Source organism: Triticum dicoccoides, chromosome 7A (genome assembly GCF_002162155.2).
Source record: "Triticum dicoccoides isolate Atlit2015 ecotype Zavitan chromosome 7A, WEW_v2.0, whole genome shotgun sequence".
NCBI classification, from domain to species: Eukaryota; Viridiplantae; Streptophyta; class Magnoliopsida; order Poales; family Poaceae; genus Triticum; species Triticum dicoccoides.
The window spans coordinates 481861433-481869400 of NC_041392.1; the positions used below are offsets into that span (position 1 = coordinate 481861433).

The following is a 7968-nucleotide window of genomic DNA, read 5'->3' on the forward strand; positions in this document are numbered from 1 at the left end:
TCCTACACCGCCAGCTCTTGCTATCGCGTGCTGTTCCACGGCTCCACCGCGCCGCCGTGCTGGAAACTTCTCTGGAAAAGCTGGGCCCCTCTTAACAACAAGGTCTTCCTCTGGCTTGCTTACCTCGACCGATGCTGGACCGCAGAGCGGCGTGTGCGCCGCGGCCTATCCACCGACCCTACTTGCATTCTCTGCGACCAGGAGGTGGAGTCGATCGACCACCTTCTCGTCGGCTGCGTGTTTTCTCGTATCACCTGGCACGAGATTCTCTCCTGGTGCCGTCTAGTCGCCCCGCCGCTTGATGGCACCGCGAGCTTCTTCGCATGGTGGACCGCGGCCGCGGAGGCCTCCCCTGGCTCTTTGAGAAAAGGCCTCAACTCCATCTTTGCGCTGACCGCCTGGGCAATTTGGAAGCATCGCAATGCGGCCATATTCGACGGCCTTCGCCCCTCCACCGAGGTCCTGATCAAGAGCATCAAGGACGATGCCCGCCTTTGGGCCAAGGCGGGCGCCACCGGGATTGCTAGCATCTTACCTATAGCCTGACCCCCTGCTTCGAGGCTGAGCATCCTCTCCCTCTGCTCATCGCTGCGCCCTCCTAGACGCTGGCTTGTGTACGTCTGCGAGGGTGCACCCTGTAACTCCCTGTAACTTCTATTTCTTCTCCTCTATCAATGAAATGATACGCTGCTAAGCTTATTCCCCAAAATATATTTTGAAAACCAAAACCATGTTGGGTTTAACGAAACTAACTTCTTGTTGTAAATGTCGATATATTTTCTTAGCTTATGAACTTGGTCAGACTTAAACAAGTTTGACTTAGGACAAAACTAGTACTTCAATTATTCTGGAATGGAGGGAGGATAATCCAGGATGAGAGGATTGAAGCAAAGAGGAGAGAGAACAAGGTCCGGAAGAACCTTGGATTCCTCTCTTCTTGATTCTATTTCTGTTTTCACCGAATCTTCATCTTCATTGATCAAATTAAACTAACACAAACAGGCATCAAATCTTAATATAATTTTGAAGCTTGATTGTTTCTCTTCTCAAGTAAGATCGTCAACTAATCTGTTCCTAAAACATCTTTCATTGTGTAACAGAGGATATCGGAGAACATAGCTTTGAGGTATATTTCGAAGTGACAGAACAGTACCTTGAGTATATCATATATGATCCTATAGATGCACATTTCTGGAAATGTTTCTTAGGATGTGTCTTTGGATTGCAAGCAATATGTTTTCGATAGCATGGTTTTATATAGAGGAGCGATATAAGGTGAAGCAATATCCGGTTTCTGGAAAGAAAATAAATCCTACAGGTAAGATTACTAGGAATCATATATTCATATAGATCAATACAAGATTGCAACTTAAAAGATAAGTATACAGATGGTTTTGCATCAGGACGAGAAAGACCCAAATATTTCTTTCCCTGCTCAAGTAGGACTGCTATCAGATAGTTCAATTTGGGCATCTCAAACACAACCACTCAAACCACTCAAAATTAAGAAACATATGGAGCATATGCATGGCGGCCATAATATATATGTGAAAAGAAGGGAAATAATTTATAAAGCCACACCTGCTATCTTAGTGCTACCATTCACTTTGAGAAGGCCTACAGGAAGAAAGCCAAGTAAAGAAATTTACACCGAAAGTATCAGCAATAGATAAAAAAACTTGCCTATCTAAATCTACATACAGCATCAATTGATTACCAGGCATACTTACCAGTTATAAGTAAAAGACCACAAAAGCTAAAAGACATAACATAACCACTTCTGTTTTTCTTTAAAAAAAAATTATACCAAGAATTTCCTCTTTGTCAATTAATCAGGCTACAGACATGCTGTAAACAGTACATAGGTAAGTGACCATGAGTCCAGGACAAAGTAGCCCTAGCAAATGTTGCATCTTTTGCACACAAGTGAGTAGCGAAGATGACAGAGCGTTTTACAAAGTTTATAGTGCAGAAACTAAATAAGCCTGATATGACAACCACTTTATTCTGCATGCCTATCATGTGAAGAGGGGGGAAAACACCGGAACCATGGGGCATGGTATCAGGTTACGCATCTTTTGCTTATTGGGTCCTTTGCACCATATAGTCTTAGATAGCAAAGACATACTCCCTCCGTTCCAAATTACTCGTCGTAGAAATGGATGTATCTAGAACTAAAATACATCTAGATACATCCATACCTGCGACAAGTAATTCGAAACGGAGGGAGTAGTAGATAGTACTCCCTCCGATCCATATTACTTGTCGCTCAAATGGATGTATCCATTTGAGCGACAAGTAATATGGATCGGAGGGAGTACTAAACATTATCACCAGTGACTCACTCGCGCGACAATGCAACAGACTTGTCCATCATGGATTCCTTTAGTGCAGCTCCGAAATATCAGCAGTAAGCACCTTCACAGTTGACAACCCATCGAACAACGGTTTTCCATCCACACCACCACCATTGTTGCCTTCCATCGAGAAGAAGGAATGCTGAACAAGACTTTCACTGAACCTATGTCTCCTAAGTTTCAGATAAGCGCTCCATTCATACCGTATGGAGATACTACCATCGGCACCAGAAACATGCTGCAGATATTGCCATAGAGAGCCTGATTCCCCTTTGTCAGAAAGAAGGAGCACACCTCCTTGGATGTCCGGCACCAGAGAGAAGGCCATCACCTGCAATTTGATCCGGTGCTTCAACGACCAGGCCCAGCTCTCGTGATCCTCTAGAACCTAGAGATCAGCCGTGCTGCCATGGTAGTCGTACAATCCAAGAGTGTCTTTCATCTCAAACGGCTCAAGACAGGAGCCCTCAACTGGCGAAAGCAGATGCTGGAAGGACTCGGCCATGGTGTCGAACACCAGCATGTTGTTCACCTTGCCGTTGCCACCAGCACCAGGCAACTTAATGGGCTGCCAGTAAAGCCTGCCGCCTGCCAGGACGTGCGGTTGAAATAACACCATCATCGGCATCGCCCGCGCTAGATCTCCGGACGTCCACGGCTCGAGAGCCTTCCCGATGCACCTGAGCTCGCCGGACCCTAGGGTGTACACCTGGTATACGGCACGGAACTGGCCGTCCTCGGTTGTCTTCAAGCAGCACAGAACTCGGTAGGACTCCGACGGGCGGTGAAAGTATAACCCGGCGATGCAGTAGACGTGAAGCAGCGGGAGGGGCGCGTGCTGGCGAGTCGCCGGGTTGCAGATGTAGATGCCGCCGTAGGCGACGAGGATAAGGAGGCCGTCGCAGGAGGCGAGCACCTCGAAGTGCTCGTCGGCTGCGGTCCGGGCCGCCCGCGCAACGGGGCGCCGCTCGCCGGTGCTGTGGTCGAGGGCGTCGATCCTTCTCTCATGGATGTCTTCGGTGGTGACGAGCGGGAGCGAGGGCTGGCGGCGGTGGTGGGCGAGGAGGAATTTGGAGTCGGAGGTGAGGCGGCGGTGCCAGGAGCGGCAGACGGCGCGGCAGCGGAGGAGGGGCTTCGGCGGCAGGCGGAGGAGAATCTCCCAGGTGACGATCTCGTCAGGGAGGTGAGGCCCGCCGACGGCCGCTTCTGCCATGCTCCTCCTACTACTGGATCTTGGGGGAATTTGTTGTAGCGGCGGCAACGCCGCAGGAAACGGAGCACACCAAATTTGCTCATGTGACAATGAGTTAACTATAAGAGAGGTAGTTGTAGTAACTTAGCTAGTCACCATTTCTGATGGACGACTTGGTGAATAGTCTGCGCGGTTTATTTTCGCTGGTTTTTTTCGTCATCCTCCCACCTTCGGTTTATTTTCGTCATCCTCCCACCTCCTTTTAACTCGTAACCCTCCCGCGAAAAAAACGGTGTAAAAAAACCCTACGATCGATCCCTCGTGCCCACTGCAGATCGTTCTCCGCCACCAACCAGCCTTTCCAGGACGTACGAAATCCTTCGCCGCCGCCCCCATCTCAGATCTCCCTGCCGCCGACCCTTGTCGCCGACTCTTCGTTGCCGCCGCCGCCGTTCGAGGGGAGACGCCGACGCTCGTCTCCAGGGCAAGGCGGTTTGAATCCCTGCCGCCGAACTCTGGGAGACGTCGTCGCCCCCGTCCGAGGGGAGACGCCGCGCCGCCTCCCCTCCATGCTCGCGCTAGCCCCCCTCCCCCCGCTTTGTCGTGCTACTTCCTCGGCCCACTGCAGCACCATGGTGGGATCGAGATCGGGGATGAGGTGGGAAGGGACGAGGCAGAGGCCATGAAACCATCCCCTCTCTGCCCAAGCGCCTTCTGCTGGTCGTCGCCGATATGTCTCATCCATCGCCCCGCCATCGCCCCTTGCTCATGGCCACCGCATCGATTCCATCAATCCTCCCCACTCTCTTTTTCTCGAGCCTCAACAGATCTGCAAGGGCGGCGGCCCACTATGGACATCCATGGCGGCCGTGGTGAGTCACTGTAGTCCCGTTCCTTGTATTCCTTGTACACCATGCTCCTTGTTTCTTTTGGCCCCCACATGCAGCTTGTTTCCACACTGGCCAAATCCTACCAAGGTATGCCCGAGGGTCACTTGGGAGGTGCAGAGTGGTGAATTAGTGCATCGGGTCCCTCAGGAAGGTGTTGCGGTCAGTGGAGTGTTGGGAAGGTTTGTTTGTTTCAGGACCATAGCATAGCCTGGCCAACTAATTCAGTCGGGAGGGCAGATATATGTTCCAAATGCACATATAATTTAATAAGCATATATACGTCCCATGTATATGCAACCTACAAAATATATGCATCGAAGTATTCATATCTGCATTTTTTGGGTTTTTTCTTTTTTCTTGGTACCTTAGGATCACATGGGTAGGAATAGGATATAAGGAAAGACTAGCATGTTGGTTCAGGAATCATAGGCAATTTTAAGCCAGTGATATTTATAGTTGGTTTGAGTGTGGCTTAGTTTTCAGGATTCATTTCTCCATCCAGTGATATTTATCACGTTGGTTTCGGAATCTGCTTTGATGAGTAAAGTCCAGGATTATTTTCTCCATCCTGTTTATTAATTCTGGGAGAATCTTGCATATTTTCTAAAATAAGGCATGTGCAGTCATATGGCTGATTTTGTTTTCCCTAGGAAGGGCACCGTAATTATATCATGCTAAGAACATTGACCCTGTTAGTAATTTGGTTTAAGGAGTTTTGCTTCTGTACACCCCCCTAAATGTTTGCATGAATCTTAAGTTACTAGGAGTACCAGATAACAGGTCCTGGTTCTACAAACTCCTTCGTCTGTGCCTTTTTTCCAATATATAATGTTCATAACATAAAACTCATGCTTGCTGAATTTGATAGGTGAAATGTGGAGTAAGAGGAAACACCAGAACAAGCGGCAATGAATATTTTGCTTCGTGGTGATTGGGCAGATGACTATCAACACCGACGGAGCATCGTCCATCTTGATAGCACACTGCCAAGCTGCGCAGGTATGGGAATGTCATGTTGTGTTTTTCTGTGAAGAACACCTTTTTATCTTCATCTTGATAAGTAACTGCATTTTGTGTTTTTTGCTCTGTAGTTCGGCATGAGAGATAGAGTAGTTAGTCTAGGAAACTTATGTACGAGCCACTCAGATTCAATTAGTTTTTATGTGACAGTGCATATGGTGTTGTTGCTATGAGTATGCTGGTCAGCAACTTCCAGTTGGTTTCATCGAGAGGGATAAGGAGGATTTCACCAAGAAATAAAAACAGAGAAAAGGCCATAAGTGTTACTACCAATAGCCTCAAACGAGAAAATGGATACTTTCCATGATATCTGTGCAATATTTCAAAAGTTTTAGCAAGTGCCTAATCATATAACGTGAATACCAAATTACTATTAATATGAGCAGTGTGCATGCTTTAGAAAAGAGTTTTATGTTAATGCAGAGGTATTGTGACCAACACCCTGAGGAGATTGGCACACTTGCATAAGTGAAGGCTCAGTTTTTAGTGGCGAAGAAATGCCGCAAAACTTCGAGAAGGTGCATGTCTACTGTACTTTCAGTATGATAGTGACTGATTCCTATGGGGTTATTTCTGAAACTTTGGCTTGTTTGCTTATTTCCTTACAAGTTGTAACCTAACCTTGAACTGCTTATCAATAGCTGACCATAAATTAATTAAAACTACTGCAAAAACATAAGAAAACTCCTAATATTGTTGCTTGATTTTGCAACTTCCATCTCAATCTATGCTCATCAGAACCACTTCGAGTATGAGAACCTCTCCTGGAATCAGTTCAAGCCAGTATTCTTGGCAATGATGGAGTGTTATGTATGAGAAGGTGTTATGTATGACTTCAGATCATTCTGGATTACCTGGCTTATTAGAACTCATAATCTAGATCATTGATGCAACCACAAAGCAATTGTTATTGTATGGTGATGCAGTACGAGCCTCGAGTAATTCCATATTTTGCAATTGAGTTTCACTATTAAATTTTATGTCCAACCAGGTTCCTTCTGTTCTGATGCTTAATTGGTAATTGGCAATCTCATGCTTGGGTGCATACTGCGTAGGGGATTAGAACTTGCTTTTGTTTAATTCTGTACACGTAAAAAATTTGAACCTGGAGTATTCTCTTGCTTAGAGGTGATCCATATTCATATGGCGTTACCTCTTGTAGGAAGATGGCAGTGAGATGGATGTTGATGCTGCAGCTCCATCGGCTCAAGTTTCAATCAAGCATGGACTCCTAGAGACTGAAATATACTGCTACCTTCTTGTGTTGATTTTTCCTTATAGATCACAAGAAATATGATGAGGTACGTCCAAGAATTTCCTCCACTGTGTCATCATTAGTGAAACATACCAATTTGATGTTCTCTTTAGGCTAAAGCATGTGCAAACGCTAGCATTGCTCGTTTGAAGAATCTCAACAGGAGGACCGTTGATGTTTTGGCTTCTAGGCTATATTCGTATTACTCGTATGTCCATGAACTCACCAACAACCTTGTTGAAATTCGTGGGTGAGTTATTATATCATAATTAATCTCTACTCCTAATGTCTTAGTTGGTAGAATAGTCTTCATGGTTTTTTTCGTCCCACCACTTTCGTCCGATTTTTTCGTCCCCTCCCCCACCCCGACGCACACACCCAAAAAACCCATCCCGCACCACCGCTCCTCCCGACCGTCTCCCGTCCCCACTCGCCGCCCGCTGCCCTCGCCTCTCTTTGCCCTGATCTCGATGGAGCCTCCTACCTCGGCGGGGCGGCAACCTTGAGTGCCGGCAGCGCCGTATGTATCTCCACGATCCCCTTCCTGCAGTCCTATCCGCCCCTCTCTATTTCCTCACAGATCACCGCTTAGGGTTTTGGCATGCCGCCACCGCCTCCCGCGCTCCCTGCCACCGCCCTTGCATCTCAACCACCGGCCCACCCCTAGCCCCGCCCGCGGAGCCCCTCCTTCCATGGCGTTTCTATGATGGTCCGCCATCATGATCGCCTTCATCCTCAAGATCGGGAACATCCTAGAAGAAACCGGGCGACCCCAAGGCACCCAGATGTACTGGCTCTACTCCCTGGCGGCGGCGTGCTGGGCACGTTTGCCAAGGGTTCAGCGTGATGATGCTGGCCATGGATGCGGCTGGGCTGAGCCGTTGAGCGTGACGAAGAGGTGACAAGAGGAGGCCATCAACGACGCCACGGTCCGGATGTCCAAAACCAAGCGCGCGCGGTTCGGGCATGGGCGTCCTACTTCGCGCTTGCCATGCCCGCTGGCACGGCCCTGAGCTCCTCAGACTTGTTACCCATGGCGGCGAGATCGGGATGCCGCCGTCGTGTGGGTTCAATCCCCTTCGTCCCTTGACTCATCACCAAGTTAGTTTATCCTTCTTCATATTTGAGGAGATGTGTGCAGACGATCACATGTTGCGACGGATGTTCAACTGCTACTTGTGCTCGACGGCGGCCATCGTGTCATCGGGTACGTACGTCCTTATACAGCTTCTTTTGCATGAGCTCTACTCGCTT

At 48.1% G+C, this 7968-nt stretch overlaps 1 long non-coding RNA gene and 1 pseudogene across 1 annotated transcript; one reads left to right on the forward strand and one right to left on the reverse strand.

Moving 5' to 3' along the window:
* Window positions 1-1876: 1876 nt before the first annotated feature.
* LOC119332717 lies at window positions 1877-3634 on the reverse strand (annotated as a pseudogene).
* Window positions 3635-4041: 407 nt separating this feature from the next.
* On the forward strand, window positions 4042-6940 carry LOC119328455. Its single transcript, XR_005158971.1, has 3 exons — window positions 4042-4421; window positions 5308-5438; window positions 6622-6940. It is a non-coding gene; the product is annotated as an uncharacterized LOC119328455 (long non-coding RNA).
* The last annotated feature ends 1028 nt before the right edge of the window (window positions 6941-7968 follow it).